The sequence below is a fragment of the Anolis sagrei genome, chromosome 2 (assembly GCF_037176765.1).
Source record: "Anolis sagrei isolate rAnoSag1 chromosome 2, rAnoSag1.mat, whole genome shotgun sequence".
In the NCBI taxonomy this organism is placed as follows: domain Eukaryota; kingdom Metazoa; phylum Chordata; class Lepidosauria; order Squamata; family Dactyloidae; genus Anolis; species Anolis sagrei.
Genome location: NC_090022.1, coordinates 98,455,488 through 98,472,468, shown reverse-complemented (window position 1 = coordinate 98,472,468; position 16,981 = coordinate 98,455,488). Strand labels below are relative to the sequence as shown.

General features: G+C 38.1%; 1 protein-coding gene across 3 annotated transcripts in view; it reads right to left on the bottom strand.

The window, feature by feature from the left end:
• STK32A (serine/threonine kinase 32A) overlaps nt 1-16,981 on the bottom strand; it is a 107,847-nt gene that overhangs the window by 73,998 nt on the left and 16,868 nt on the right. The window lies entirely within an intron of this gene.

The following is a 16,981-nucleotide window of genomic DNA, read 5'->3' as shown; positions in this document are numbered from 1 at the left end:
ACATCCCAAATCTGTACTGGCCATAGCAGCCCCTTCTGATGAATCCTGAAATGACTGGAAATTCACTTCCAGTTTTCAGGAAATGATTTTGAAATTTAAGGTGATATGGAGGAGAGCGACAACTGCTCATAAGACAACTGCTCACCCTGAAGGCTTCTGGAGGCACCATCCTACAGTTTCAGCCCCTCAGGATTTTAATGATGTAGCAGTTCAGAAGGACACACGGACTCTAGAAACAGCCTCAGGGGCAATCTGTGGGATGCAGCAATCCCACCCCTGCCATATTTCAACAACCCTGTAAATCCCGCTACACCAAGAGATGACAAAAAGTTCAAATTACAAAATAAATTTCATGGCTAAGCAGGTATCTCAACTCAAGTCCTCCAGCTACTAGTGAATTCCTTTCCATGCAACTCATAGTGTAAATACAGGCAGAATTTTTTAAAAGTTGCTTGTTAAATTTTGTTGGGAATAAAATCATATGTCTCAAGATGGTCAGGTTCAGAGAGAATTATAAAGAGGGTTCATTAAATTCTAGACTCTGTCAGAATCATATTCCATTGTTAGGGTTCATCTCCTCCTGAAGAGGTGTATGTTAAATCCTCTGGTCTAAACAACATGAATAATGAATTTGTTGATGTTGTAGACTATACATCAGCACTGACACAAGTGATAAATGCTTACTGATAATGACCTGCCATACCAAGGTACAGAGAGGGGGGAAAACCGGGGACTTTGTATACGCAAGAGTACATTTGAATGACAGCATCCTTTATTTTGATTTTTCCCCTCCCTCCCTTCCCTTTCTGTATACTCTTACAGGTCACAGGGCCTATGTTAGCTAAGCTAACACTGAAATAGAAGAAACAGAATTCAGAAAATCAATGTTGCAGCGAAAATGCTGACAGGGAATGTGCCATTCAGTGCCCCACTTTCTATGCTGTTGCCTCCCTGACTAGAAAAGGGTACAAAAAACAATTATTACATGAAATGAAATGGCGTTTGAAAAATGAACCTTTCACCAACATGGCACAAGGTAGCAGAATCAGAGAGCACCCCAAATGAATTAGTTTTACATTTCCTCAATAACTGATGGGCAGGCTGTAGCACAGGTACCTGTGGCACAAATTGAGTTTCTGGCTCGAAGGACTAGATGTGACCTATAGTAAGACCAATGCTCCCCAGAGTATGCTGTGGCCTATTTAAGATCCAGTAGCTCAGAGACTGAGACATACTGTGCATACTGGGGTGCTTCACTCTAATACTGAGGGATGATAACCCAAAGAGATGTCAGGAGATCACCAACTATCTCTCTTGAGATGAAATCTCTAGGTTGAAATTTGCTGAGCACATTGAGATTGCAATCTCATGGTTATACATAAACTCAAACTCTGCTGCCAAGGGTGCATTCAATAGGATGCCAGTGGCACAAAAGCACAATCTTCCAGGTGTTGTTTTAGATACTTTAATCCCATTCTGGGGATGATGGGTCACACTAACGACACAAGTGATGTGACAGAATGGGACAAAGAGCCAATGCACAATGACATCTCATTCATTAGAGAATATTTTCCGATGTTAAAGCCCGGTTTAGTTATCTGTTCAGAGGAACTCTGACCCAATGCCACATTTCTTGACATTCACATTAATTGTAAAGAAGACCTCTCCTACAAGATCAAGGCGAGCGGGCTCCCTTGTAAATCTTCAAACCTCAGGATAAAACAAGAACAAGGATAAGAGAGAAAAGTTGTATTCACATATGCAGGCGAACAGTCAAGCCCAGACAGGTGGCCTGTAACATAAAGATACTTTGCCCGATGAAGAAACCAGTGGAGGTTCAAAAGCTTGTGTGCTGTATTTTGGGCATTTTTGGTTAGTCCAATAAAGGTATTTTTATGTGGATTTTGGATGTTGTATTTTGCTGTATTGCCAACTCAACTACCCTTGGATATGATCAAGAAAAATGTGTTTACAGGAAGCATAAAAGCACTGTTTATCAGAAGAGCTGCTAACCTGGGTCCGCTTTATGACTCCTTGAAGAACACTAAAGCCAGTCACATGGCATAAAAAGCTAGGTCTTTTCATGGGGAAAAGGACCTGTCCTGTAAGATTAATGGCATCTAGATAGGAGATTAATCTTGGATATGGATGCTGTATAGGTCACAACCCACGTAAGGTATAAAGTAGTTACTTATAAATGAAATGTTTTTGAAAGACTATCAGTCTTTTCTCCACATGATGGCTGCTTGATCTCACATTATGGATTCTCCTCATTCACCCCTACCATATAATAGATTCCTTTTAAAGTACTAGTGTCCTGATTTTGAACATTTCCATCTTGGGAATACTAGTCTCTATTGCTGAGGTGAACATTTTCTTATCTTATTAAAACTTTGATTTCAGCAAGAGGAACCATGTGCCCAAAGAAGAAATCTTGAAACTTTGAAAAGCCTTCAACTGAGATCTGTGAAATGGCATGGAGGTAGAGCAGGTTATGCCAAGGCATCAACATAGTGCTTGGTGATAAGAATATGAAAGAGATAAGAATATGAAAGACTATATATATGGACTATTAAGAAATAATTTGCAATGTAGAGATAAAGAATGGAAGCAACAAATTCTCCCTTTCCCCTTTTCTCTCTTATTCCTTTTCTATCTTCCCTATATTTGACCGTCCCCATACTTTTCCTATAACCTTCCCCTACAAAAATGGACCCTATCTCCCTTAAGACCAATCCTACCACTTAATCCTTATACTTATCCTTCCCCTTTCTCTACCTTTTCTTTTAAACATTGTAACCCGAAACCTAATAAAAAATATCTTATTTAAAAAAAACATAGTGCTTGGTGCACAGCAAAATCACGGTTTGCTTTTGGAATTTTTCCCAAATATTTTTGAGCCACAATTGGTTGAATCAGTAGGTGCAGATTTTATTTATTTATTTGTTTACAACATTTATATGCCGCCCTTCTCACCCTGAAGGGGACTCAGAGTGGCTTACAAGATATATACACAAACAATATATCATATTATCAGCATAGTACAATATCAGTATTATATATTACTGTATTGTACTATACCATTATATTGTAATATTATTAGCATTATTATTATTACTAGTAGTAATATTATTAGAACCCACAGATAGAGAGCAAGCCATATATGTATACCTGCTATCCTCCCTTATACTGCTTGCTAAAAAAAAAACCTGTTTGCTTCCAGGCCACCATTCCTAAAACTCTATTTGGGGGGACAGACAATGGCAAGAGGACTTGTTTCCCCTCAAGAGAGATGTTGACAAGCTGGGTGACTAAAATGATCAAAGATTTGGAAACCAAACCACCTGAGGAAGCTGGGTGTATTTAGCTTGGAGAAAAGAAGGCTGAGAAGAGATAAGATAGCCATGTTCAAATATGTAAAATAATGTTTTATGCTGATTAGGAGATTAGGACTCAAAATGCAGGAAAAAGGATTTCACCTGAACATTAGGAAGAACGTTGTGATAGCAAGAACTGTTCGGCAGAGAACTATGCTTCCTTGCAGGATGGCAGAGTCTCCTTCTCTGGAGGTTTTTAAGCAGAGGCTGGATGGCCATCTGTCAGAAGTGTTTTGATTGTGTGTTCCTACATGGGAGGGGGCTGGATTGGACAGCCTTTGTGGTCTCTTCCAACTCTATGATTCTATGATACTTAATAAAGAACCTTGCTCTCTGGTGCCAAAGGTGTTCTCAAAGATAGGAGATGCTCACTGTGATTATACCAATTTCATATTTAACTCAGTCACACAAGTTTTACAGAGGCCATGGGGATCATATTGTTTCAATAACCTGCTACAATTATATGACCAGTGAGAGAAAACAAATTTGTTTATATACCATGAGGTATCTCCCAAACCACTAGAATATTTTTTTAAATATTGAAGTCCCTTGCCAGCATTGATTTCAGCAATGGAGTGTTCCTCACTTATTGGTCTCCAGTGTGCTTCCAGTGTTTATATAGATAAAGCCCTTTGAATGTACAGTAACATATGTGTGGGGCACACAGAGCACACCAGATACCTATACATTTCTTCTCTGAGTCCCTCAATCTAGAAAAACAGGGGGGAGGGGAGGGTAGAAAGTACAGCTAGCAATCCTGCTGAGACAGCCTCAGCAAGTCTTTTATGACTAATGCCAACACAAAATGCTTGCGTGCACAGGAACATAATTTGTAGTCTCCAGGAAAATTTCAGGGTGGCATTGTACCATCATGTTTTTCAATTACTTTAATGCATACACAAACACAAAAAAATCGCCCCAACAAAAGCATTATTAATTTTGAAAAAAGGCCAACAGCCATTCATGCCAAGTATGGAGGTAACCATTGCCCATGCACTTAACTCAGCATTTATCACAGGGTCCACCACCATGGCATGCAGTAATGGAAATTATGACTTTTAGAGGGCATCACTACAAATCTTCTAAGTACACAATCAACCTAATCATCAAAGAATTTGAGCCAGCAGCTGCACTCTGGAGGAAAACAGCTTGAAGAGGCCACTGAAGATTTATTCCCTAATGAGTGAAATTTGGTACTAGGTACATTGTGTTGCAATTGGCAGCAAAGATTGTTACAGAATAGAAATAGGATGATTTGGAGGTAGGGCTAAAGGTGGACAGAGAAATACACTCCTAGAATAAATTGTTGTATTTTTGGAAGAAACATTGTTAAATGCACTTCAGGATGCATTCTTATGGATACAGCCTTACAGGTTCTCTTTGTATTTAATAGCTAATTGGTGGGGCTCTCTTCATTTTACCAGCATTGTCTGTCCCAATTCAACTCGTACATATACGTACATATCCATTGTCTGAATATCCACAGTTTCACTGACCCAAGAATTTTCCTCTTAGAAATGCTCTCTATGGCATGCAACTCTATGGCATGCTTCCAGTCCAATACAGACAAAATACAGGGTTTGTTATTATCCACAGTTTTAGGTATCCATGGGAGTTTGGGGACATATTCGCCTGGATATAGGGGTCATACTGTATATAATTCTAAGCAAAGCACTACTAAATGAATATCTCAGGTTACTTTACTGTACATTTGCTGGAGTTAAAATTGCTGGAAGAAACATTAACAACCTTAGATATGCAGATGATACCACTCTGATGGCCAAAAGCAAGGAGAAGCTGAGGAACCTTCTAACCAAGGTGAAAGAAGAAAATGCAAAAGGTGGGGTGCAGTTAAACATTAAAAAAACCAAGTGTATGGCAACCAGACTAATTGATGATTGGCAAACAGAGGGAGAAAACATGGAGGCAGTGACAGACTTTGTATTTCTAGCTGTGAAAATTACTGCAGACGCAGACTGCTGCTAGGAAATCAGAAGATGTTTATTTCTTGGGAGGAGAGCAATGACCAATCTCAATAAAATAGTGAAGAGTAGAGACTTCACACTGGCAATGAAAATCGGCATAATTACAGCAATGGTATTCCCCATAGTAACCCATGAATGTGAGAGCTGGACCATAAGGAAGGCTGAGCAAAGGAAGATAGACGCTTTTGAACTGTGGTGTTGGAGGAAAATTCTGAGAGTGTCATGGACCACAAAAAGATCCAACCAGTTCATACTCCAGGAAATAAAGCTTGACTGCTCACTTAAGGGAAGCATATTAGAGGCAAAGATCAAGTACTCTGGGCACATAATGAGAAGACAGGAAAGCTTAAGAGAAGGCAATGATGCTGGAGACAATGGAAGGAAAAAGGAAGAGGGGCCGACCAAGGACAAGATGGATGGATGGTATCCTTAAAGTGACTGGCTTGACTTTGAAGAAACTAAAGGTGGCCACAGCTGACGGGGAGTTTTGGCGTGGGCTGATCCATGAGGTCATGAAGAGTCGGGAGTGACTGAACGAATAAGCAACAACAACAACATTTGGAGATGTGAGTAGCATAGGTACTACAGTCTGGCAGTTAAGTTCTGTACTAGAACTTAGTATTAAAACTTTTGTTTGCAACCTTACATTCCCATTCTTTTTTAAAAACAGATGCAAATGCAATATAGAAATTCCACTATAAAACTGGCCCTTTGTTTCCTTTCAAATACATAACTGAAAACCACATTACCTTATTCAATGTGAAAAGTCCTGCTTCTTAGCCATGAGACAGCAGTTCTAGCTCTCCCTTTCTGAACTCTACTAGTGAATACTGGGTCCAAACAAAAACTGACTCACCTTTTCACGACTGATTCAATGGGACTGCTCTAAATGGGACTCACTAACAGGATCACAGTCAGTTAAATACCTTTTCACATATAAACAAGTACGCTGTGCTTCATGAATACTGTGGGAGCTGATCCCTGCTGAGGAGAAAGTTGGATGCCTTTTCTTTAAACAGAAGTTAAATTTCCCATTATCCTTGATACTCTCACCCAGATTGTTGTTGTTGTATGCCTTCAAGTTTTCTTTTCCTAAGGCCCCTTCCACACAGCTGAATGAAGTCCTGCATTATCTGCTCTGAACTGGGATATATGGCAGTGTGGACTCAGATATTCCAGTTCAAAGCAGATATTGTGCATTATTCTACCTTGATATTCTGGGTTATATGACTGAGTGGAAGGACTCTAAGTCCCCTTTCACACAGCTGAATAAAATCCCACATTATCTGCTTTGAACTGGGATATATGGTAGTGTGGATTCAGATAACCCAGTTCAAAGTAGATATTGTGAGATATTATGCCTTGATATTCCAGGTTATAAGGCTGTGTGGAAGAGCCATAAGACAAACCTATCCCAGGGTTTTCTTGACAAGATTGCTTCTGAGATGGGGTTTGTTTGTCCCTTTCTTTGAAACTGAGAGGGGGTCTCGTCCAATTGGTTTTCCAGGCATTTGAACTCTGGTTTTACAGAGTCCTAATGCAACACTCAAGCCACTACATTTTTGGTCCAATTATCCAATGCAGTGAAGAAGCAGAGAAGTCATAGAATCATACATTTAGAAGAAACCACAATGATTATTTGATCCAAGAGTGAACAAAGTGTACCCTGTGGACTACATGCATTCAGTGGAGCCATTACTTGGCCTGCAGTGTTCCCAGGAGTCAACAATATACATATTGGGAACTGGGGGAAGTAAAAACAAAAATCTAGCTCTGGAATTTCCTCAAATGTACTCCAGGGATTCATGTAGGCCCCTTTCACCATGTATGGAGAACTCATGTCATTTGTTGTTGTTGTTTTTTTTTTGTTTTTTTTTCTTTTGTCCCGAAATGACCATTAGAAAGACATGGGGTGCTTTCTCCACCACATTTTGCTCCTCTTCTCAGGGCCAATTGAAACCCATGGAAGCCTAAGTAAGAAATTGACTTATATCACAATTGGCTATGAAATTAAATTAAATTGATGGACTTTTGCTTTGAAAATCAATACTATAATTGATAATAGATGTAATTAGAATAAAGATTTTTGGGAAATAAGAGGCAATTGGGAAATGACAACTCCAGGTAAAGCAGAGTCAAGAAGAGGATCATTGGATATAAATCCTAAAATGGATAATCTTTTAAAAGAGATTAAAAAGATATCAGAGAAACAAGATGCGTTGAAAACAGAATTGAAGGAGGAAATGAAGACTAAACATGAGGAGTACTATAAGAAACAAGAAGGAATAATTACTAAAATGACAGAAGAATTTAAAGTAATGAAAACAGAAATAAAAGAGGAATTTGGACAGATAAGGAAAGATATAACACAGCTGGATGGAGAAGTAAAGGAATTGAAAGCCTCTAAAGAGAAAATAGAAGGAACGCAAAAGGAGATGACACAAAAAATAAAAGGATTAGACAGACAAAGGGAAAAAATAGAACTAGAACAAGAAAGACTACTGCAAATGCAAATGGATTTTCAATTGAGACTCAGAAATATAATGGAAGACGACAAAGAAGATATAAGATTATTGATAATCAAAATTCTGGCAGATTGTTTGGAATGTGAGGGAGATGAATTAGAACAGGAAGTGGACCAAGTCTACAGGATATCATCATTTTATTCTAGAAGAAATAAGACAGATAGGGACGTGATAGTGAAATTTACAAGAAAGAAGGTACGAGATGATGTGCTTTATAATAATAATAAAAAACCAATCTTTTACAAAGGAAAGAAAATAGCGGTTCTGAAAGAATTCCCACAGGCAACCTTAGCAAGAAGAAGAAAATACTTTTTCTTAACAGAAGAATTGAAGAAAAGAATGATAAGGTTCAGGTGGGAAAGAAAAGAAGGGATAATGGTGACATATAAGGAAGAAAGATATTGGTTGACAACAGAACACAAGGCCAAGATTTTTTATGAAAAACTTATGAAAGAGAAGGAAGGAGATGAAGAGCAAGGAGAAGAGGAAGAAGAAGAAGAATTAGGAGAAGAAGAAGAGGAAGAGGAAGCAGAGGTAGAGGAAGGTGAAGAAAGAAGATTATCTACACCAAGGAAAGGAGTAAAGGCAAAAAAGGCAAGATATAAATCACCAAAGGATTATGGCTTTTTAGGAAAAGAACCAAAACCACAGAGAATGACACCACGGAAAAAGGAAGAAAAAGGAGGTCAGAGTTCGGAGCAAGCGGCAACTGAAACAATGGAATTGGCTTTTGGCGACACAGGATTGGGACCAGATAAAGATAAATAAAATGATGGAGAGACAAATAAAATGTTTTTCGAATAATATTAACGGTATGAATTCCCCCCAAAAACGGAAGAGAGTATGGAGGAGTCTGAAGACACAGAATTTTGATGTAATAATGTTACAGGAAACGCATATCTGTGATAAACATGTGGCACACCTTCCGAATAAAAAATTAGGAAAGGAATATTATTCGGCCTATGAAAAAAAGAAAAGAGGAGTGGTTACGTATGTAAAGGACTCAATAGATTCAGAATTGGCATTTAGAGACACAGAAGGAAGATGTGTGGCAGTGAAAATAATAATTGGAGATTCCAAAATATTGGTTTGTAATATATATGCTCCCAATGGACCGAAGAAGAAATTTGCTGAATTCTTAAATACTAAGTTAAAGGAAACAGAATTTGATGAACTGATTTTGGCAGGAGACTTTAATGGGGTCGTCGATTGTCAGATAGATAAAAGTTTGAAGAAAAAGAAGTTTAAGGGAGGGAAACTTCCCCAGAAATTCATGGACTTACAAAAAGACTTCGATCTTGAAGATGCATGGAGAATTAGAAATAAAGATAAAAGAGACTTTACCTTCTTCTCGAATAGACATCAATCCTGGTCAAGAATTGATATGGTTTGGATTACTAAGAATCTCTCTACTAAAGTGAAAGAGATTAATATTCTGCCACGAGACTTATCAGATCACTGCCCTCTGGAACTTGTCGTAAATCAAAAAAATTATCATAGAAAATGGAGATTAAATGAGAACTTAATAAAAATGGAAGATGACAAAGAATATTTCAAGAAGTTAATACAGGACTACCTACAAACAAATAGACTAGATTCAATGGAGCCACGAGTGGTCTGGGATGCCTTTAAGGCAGTCATGAGAGGACACTTTATTCAACAAGGAGCAAGAAGGAATAGAGAGAGAAATAAAAGAATAAACGAGTTGAGGGCAGAAATAGCAGTAAAAGAAATGGAGTTAAAGAAAAACCCATCTAAACGAACAGAGAAACAATTGGTGACACTGAAACAGGAAAAAAATTACGTGGAGCTGGAATTCCAATCAAGACAGATGAAATTTCTAAAGCAACAGGCTTTTGAAAATGCTAATAAACCGGGTAAATGGTTGGCAAACCAGGTCAGAAAAAAGAGGCAAATCAACCATATTGCTAAAATAAGTACCAAGGACAAGGACTTGAAAACGGATAAAGAAATTCTGGAGGAGTTTCGGACTTTTTATACACAACTATACACAAAGGAGGATATAAAGAAAGAAGATATTATGGAATATATTGGACAAATGAAACTGGATAAAATAACAGATGAAGATAGAGAAGAACTGAACAAAGAAATAACAGAAGAGGAAATCGAGAAAGCCATTAGTAAAATGAATGCAGATAAAGCTCCGGGACCGGATGGGTTTACGGCAGGATTTTACAAAACGTTTAAACAGCAGTTGATACCTATTTTCAAAGTTATAGCGAATGAAGCTTTAAAATCTCGAAAGGTTCCAGACTCCTGGAAGGAGGCAGAAATAACTGTGATACACAAAGAAGGATCACCGGAGAATGATATTAAAAATTATAGGCCGATCTCCTTGTTAAATACGGATTATAAACTGTTTGCAAATATCATGGCCACAAGATTAAATTTTTTTTTAAGTAAGTGGATTGGAGAAGAACAAACAGGTTTTCTCCCAAATAGACATATGAAAGAAAATATACGCAACGTTCTAGATCTTTTGGAATATTATGAGACCAATCATCAAAAAGAATTTGCCCTTTTGTCAATAGACGCCGAGAAAGCATTTGATAATTTGAATTGGGATTTCTTCAAGATTTTGATACAAGAGTTGGATATGGGAGAGAAATTTAATAATGCAATTAATGCTATTTATGAATTTCAAAAAGCTAAGGTAAAAGTAAATGGGCAAGTGACTCAAGAATTTGAAATTACGAAAGGCACGAGACAAGGTTGTCCACTCTCCCCATTAATTTTTGTTATGGCAGTGGAGATCCTGATGAAGAAAATCAGAGAAGATGAAAAGATCAAAGGAACAAAAATTGGTAAATTTGAATATAAAATACGAGCGTTTGCAGATGATTTAATAGGTACAATTGAAAACCCGGAGAAAAATTTACAAAGTTGGATAAATAAAATAGAAGATTTTGGAAAGGTGGCAGGTTTTAAGATGAATATGAAAAAAACTAAACTTTTATTTAAGAATGTGAATAAGGAGAAACAAATAAAGATTCAACAACAGGCTGGAATTGAAGGTGTCAAGAAAATTAGATATCTAGGAGTCTGGATCACAGCTAGAAATGGACAACTTTTAAAGAATAACTATGAATTAGTTTGGAAGAAGGTCCAAAGGGATCTGCAGAACTGGGACCGGCTGAAACTATCCCTCCTGGGTAGAATATCCTTGATAAAAATGAATGTATTACCAAAACTTATGTTCTTGTTCCAGAATATACCGATAATAAGAAGTCAAACTCTGTTCAAACAGTGGAAGAAAGATTTAATGAAATTCGTCTGGAAAGGAAAAAGACCAAGAATTAACTATATGAATTTAATAGATAAGAAAACAAGAGGAGGATTGGGATTTCCCGATCTGAAGACCTACCATGAGGCCTGCGCACTGTCCTGGATTAGGGATTGGATGACTTTAGACAAAGAGAAGTGCCTAAATCTAGAAGGTTATGATTTAAGAGTGGGATGGCACGCGTATATATGGTATAACAGAGAGATGAAGGAGAAAAACTTCGGTAATCATTTCGTGCGAGCCTCCCTACTACGGACATGGATGAGGTACAAAGCTCTTTTCTATAAAACAACACCATTATGGATTTCAGCAATGGAAGCGCATCAAAGAAGACTACTAGGATGGAGGACATGGCCAAGATACAAGGATATATTGGTGAAGGGGACAATAGAGATGAAATCATTTGAACAATTAAAGACTTTATTTAGCAATATAACTTGGTTAAATTACCTACAAATTAAAGACTATTTTAAACAAGATCAAAAAACAGGTTTTGATTGGAACGAGAATATATGGGATAGAATACTAAAAACACAAAGGAAAACGGTTACAATATTATACAATAAATTGCTCCAGTGGATGACAGAAACAGAACAGGTGAAAACCTCTATGATTAAATGGGCGGAAAATATAAGAAGGCCCATCCACTTTGGGGAATGGGAAAGGATGTGGAATAAAAAATTGAAATACACATATGCTATGGACTTAAAAGAAAATTGGTATAAAATGTTTTATAGGTGGTATTTGACTCCGAGTAGACTGAGCCATATGTATCAAAATGTATCAGATAAGTGCTGGAAATGTAGTGAGCAAGTAGGCACCTTTTACCACATGTGGTGGACATGTAAAGAAACAACAAAGTTCTGGTCTATTATTCATGAGGAGTTACAAAAAATATTAAAGAAAAGCTTTAAGAAGAAACCTGAATATTATCTTCTGGGATTTACAGATGATGACTGTAAACTGGATGAGAATGAAGATAAATTATTTACCTATTGCACAACGGCGACTAGGATGGTTTTTGCCAAATACTGGAAGAATGGTGAGGTTCCGAGTATTGAAGACTGGTGGAAGAAAATTAAAGAAATAAGAGACATGGACGAACTAACTTTTTTGTTGAGAAGAAATGAAGGAAGAGTTTTGAGGAGGACAGATTGGTCCCTGATATATGATTATGAAAAGAAAGCTGAAAAAACAATGGGATGAGAATAGATATTAAGGTGAAGAAATATCTTGAAAAGATCCTGAGGTTGGAGTGGAAGTCATTTTAGAATAGTTTGAGTAGTTGTATTGTATGTATTAGATGGTAGTTAGATATGGTGGGTTTCTGTGTTTTTTTTTTTTTTGTGTGTGTACCTCTCCCTTTCCTACTGTTCTATCTTCTTGTTTTTTGTTCCCCCTCTTTCCATGTGTGGATTGTGAAAAACTTAATAAAAATCATTTCAAAAAAAAAAAGAAACCCATGGAAGCCTTATTTGCAACCCAAAGCATTGTGGATGTTTAGCAGCAATATTTGGAGGACAAGAACTAATATGGCCCCTTTGCCTTCCACAATTCCCTACCCCCAATCTAGTATGTACATGAATATTTAAATAGATCCCCCACCACAAAAAAAATGAGAGCGCATCATGCTCTGAGGAAGTATATGAACTCTTTACAGTAATGAAGTTCTTCCAAAGCTCTGGAGTAGGGCACATGGAAGGGCGTTTGGTGCTGCTTCACAGGATTCAGAACCAAATTGGATACAGATCATTGCTATGACCTTTCAGTCACAGCACACTTTGAGACCAGTGAAGAAAGCCGTGATCAAGACTCTAAGTGAGCCCCATGTGAGCTCCCCCCTGAAGCCTTGCTCCTTTTCAATTAGACTGAGACAAAAACTGCAGCGTCAGCTGTGCCTTTGTTGTACACAGTGGCTCGCTCTTCACTGTTGGCACAAAGAGGGGTCCAGCAGAGCCAGACCTTGTACCGAAAAAAAGCATCACTCAATAGAAACACTTAAAAAGCCTCTTTTCAAAGGTACTGGAACTGCTGCTCGGCACAAAGCGGGGGGAGCAAGAAAGAAAAACTTCCACAAACAGTGCATGACCTGCAAATTCAATGCATAACCCATCATTGAAGTCCTGCAAATCTATCATTTCTAGATTATTCTCACACTCCCAGTTGTACTGCATAGAATTGGAGGAAGTACAGAAAACATGCAAAATTAGGACGTCATGGGGAAGGGAAATGCCAGAGAAATGAATGCTATGTAGAGAAGCTTTTGCGGTGCTGCAGGGTTCAGTCCTGGGCCCAGTACTGTTCAACTTCTTTATTAATGACTGGGATGAAGGTTTAGAGGCCATACTTATGAATCCCCTTCGGGGTTGAGAGGGGCAGTATACAAATACCACAAATAAATAAATAAATAAATAATGAAGTTTGCAGATGACACCAAATTGGGAGAGATAGCTAATACTCCAGAAGACAGGAACAGATTTCAAAATGACCTTAACAGATTAGAGAGCTGGGCCAAAACTTTAAAAAAATGAATTTAATCAAGGACAAATGTAAGATACTACAGTTAGGCAGAAGAAATGACATGCAAAGATACAGAATGGGGGATGCTTGGCTTGACAACAGTCCATGTGAAAAAGATCTTGGAGTCTCCAAGAACAACAAGTTGAACATGAGCCAACAGTGTGATGCAGCAGCTAAAAAAGCCAATTGCATCAAAAGGAGTATAGTTTCTAGATTGAGAGAAGTCATGGTGCCTCTCTATTCTGCTTTGATCAAACCTCACCTGGAATACTGTGTCCAATTCTGGGTACCACAGTTCAAAAGAGATATTTATTAGCTGGAAGGTGTCTAGAGGAGGGCAACTAAAATAGTCAAAGATCTGGAGACCATGCCCTATGAGGAGCGTCCTAAAGAACTGCGTATGTTTATCCTGCAGAAGAGAAGGTTGAGAGGAAACATGATCACCATGTATAAATATGTGAAAGGATGTCATAAGGAGGAGGGAGCAAGCTTCTTTTCTGCTGCCCTGGAAATTAGGACTCGGAACAATAGGTTCATATTACAGGAAAGGAGATTCCACCTGAACATTAGCAAGAACTTCCTGACTATAAAAGCTGTTCAGCAGTGGAACTCTGCCTCAGAGTATGGTGAAAGCTCCTTCCTTGGACGCTTTTAAACAGAGGTTGGGTGGCCATCTGCCAAGGATACTTTGATTGTGCTTTTCCTGCATGGCAGGAGGTTGGACTAGATGGCCCATGTGTTTCTTCCAACTCTATTATTCTATGATTCTATGATTCTAGACGTGTGCTAAGAGATACTACTGGGTATATAGTATTTTAAACATTGTTGGTACTTGAATGCTAAGGGCTAGAAAATCTAATCCATACCCATCATGAATAGCAATGTCAGCAACTTCAGAGTAAACTTTAGGTTAAGCTGATCTCAAAATGGAGACAAAGTTAGCAAGCCCTCTAATGCTTCCCCAATTGTCTATCCTTCTTGGCTGGATGGAAGAATCTCTAATGAACTTCAGAGCTTTCCACCACACAAATGAAAGCAAATAAGAGTGAAGCTACTCCAATAATTTGCATTATACCAACTGGTTATGAAACAAGGTGGTGAGGAAAGGAGTCCAATGTCTGCGAAGAACAAGCCTCCTTTCACCCCTGCACAATTCCCCATGACTCTCCCAATGCACCTTAAACATGTTTCTGGGGATCCTATGGAGACAGGGAAAGGAGTCTGGGGAGAAAAGCTGGATAGGGGGCCCAAAACATACAGTTGGCCCTCAGCATCTGCGGGCTCTCTATTTGTGGATGTATCCAACTATGGATTCAAAAGACATTGCACAATACACAGCACAAGTAGTGAATTAACTAGACTCAAGGCTGGAAAGAGGCTGAGGATCTGTGAAATAGCAGGAATCCAAACATAGTATTCAGCACTAATCCATTCCTCTTGCCATTTCATAGATCCTCAAACTATCTCCAGCTTCATATCTTGTTAGGCATTCTATATAATAGGACTTGATCATCCTCAGAGTCCTGGAACGTATCTACCACAGATACAGTGGATCCAATGTATACCCATAGATAAGATGGCTATTTCACTTTACAACATTTTTCTTCAGTCCAAACAGAATGCTAGAACCATTTATTCCAAAGTGGGCATGAATGGGCACAATTTTCCTGAGCTTTCATGTTGGCTAAAAAATATCACCCCCCAAATATTTCCGCAAGAGTAGCTTTGGGAAGTTTGCTCATCTTCATCATATTTTATGCATTTAAAGAGCTAAATGAAGTAAGATTTATGTAATGGGTCTTGATACTAGATGGACATGACCCATGCTCTACATGGCTGTGAATTTGCCAACAGCTATTTATTTATCTGAATCATTTCTGCCCCATCTTTCATTCAAATGTAGGCAACCCACAAGAATTGAAAAAAAGCAATGATATCATATGTGCAATGAAATCAAACAATAGACAGAAATGCATCACAAGCCCATCAAATAAAAATGAAATAAGGTATAATCAAAGTGATATAATGGTACTAGTGAAGAGTTCTGTAATTCTTTGTGTATACATATGTATGCACATTTCTATCTGTAAATAAATTGGCTTAAAAAGACATCACCTTATCTTTTCAAGTAGTCTTTGCTTTCTATTTAAGTTTTATCTATACGTTCTCTATCATCATCTCAGGAACCACTGTCTTTAACTTGCACAAGATTCATGAGAAAATCCTTCTTCAGTTTTACTATAACATTCTTTTTGCCATTATTGTCATTTTCTCTCTCTTTCTTTCTCTCTCTCTCTCATACACACACACAAGCACAAATACAAATATTGGTCTAGATCATGCTAAGAGTGGACCCACTGAAGCTATAACTATTCAAACATCTAATTTGAGTACCCTGACTAAATTCAGATCCATCATTTTGGAAACATCAAGGAAGGAAACTAGGAATATGGATGTACACCATGAACTCTGCTCTTGTGAACACAGCCATCTAGCACTACAAAACACTTTAAGACAGTGGTTCTCAACCTGTTGGTCCCTAGGTGTTTTGGTCTACAGCTCCCAGAAAGCCCAGTCAGATTACCAGGTGTTAGGATTTCTGGGAGTTGAAGGCCAAAACATCTGGGAACACGCAGGTTGAGAACCACTGCTTTAAAATAAGCCACACCGCTCAAGATAGTGTGAGAAGGACTTCATGGACAGGACAGAAACAACCAAATACAAAGCTGTTCCCATCATCTTACCCAATGAGCTACTTTATCACAGAATGTTATGTTTTACACATCTCCAACTGTGAATTTGTTCTGAGATGAAAGCTGTGTTTCTTTAAAAAGAAAAGAAAAGAATTCTACATAACTCCAAAAGCAGGATCTCAATTAACTGATTAATTGAATTCCCTCCCCATTAAATGTTTTCATGTATCAAGAGTCGACAACATATCCTTCAAGGAAAACAGAATTTGCTGCCATTAGCAGTGTTGTAACCCTGCACCTTAGTCACAACCCAAAGCTTCAAAGAAAGATAACCCAAAAGCATTGGATTGCAAATCAAATTACCACACACAAAATCTGTCCAGATAGTTCCCAAACGAAGGATTAACAACAACAAAGAGACATCCCAAATAAATAAAATGAAATCAATACCAATATTTGACTTTTGACTGGGTATCAGTTCTGCAATGAGACCTGCACCATAGAATTGTAATTCCCTTCCCATGACTAGTTGAGAGATGTGAATCATGCCACTGTCCAGATGATATTGAATGAATTA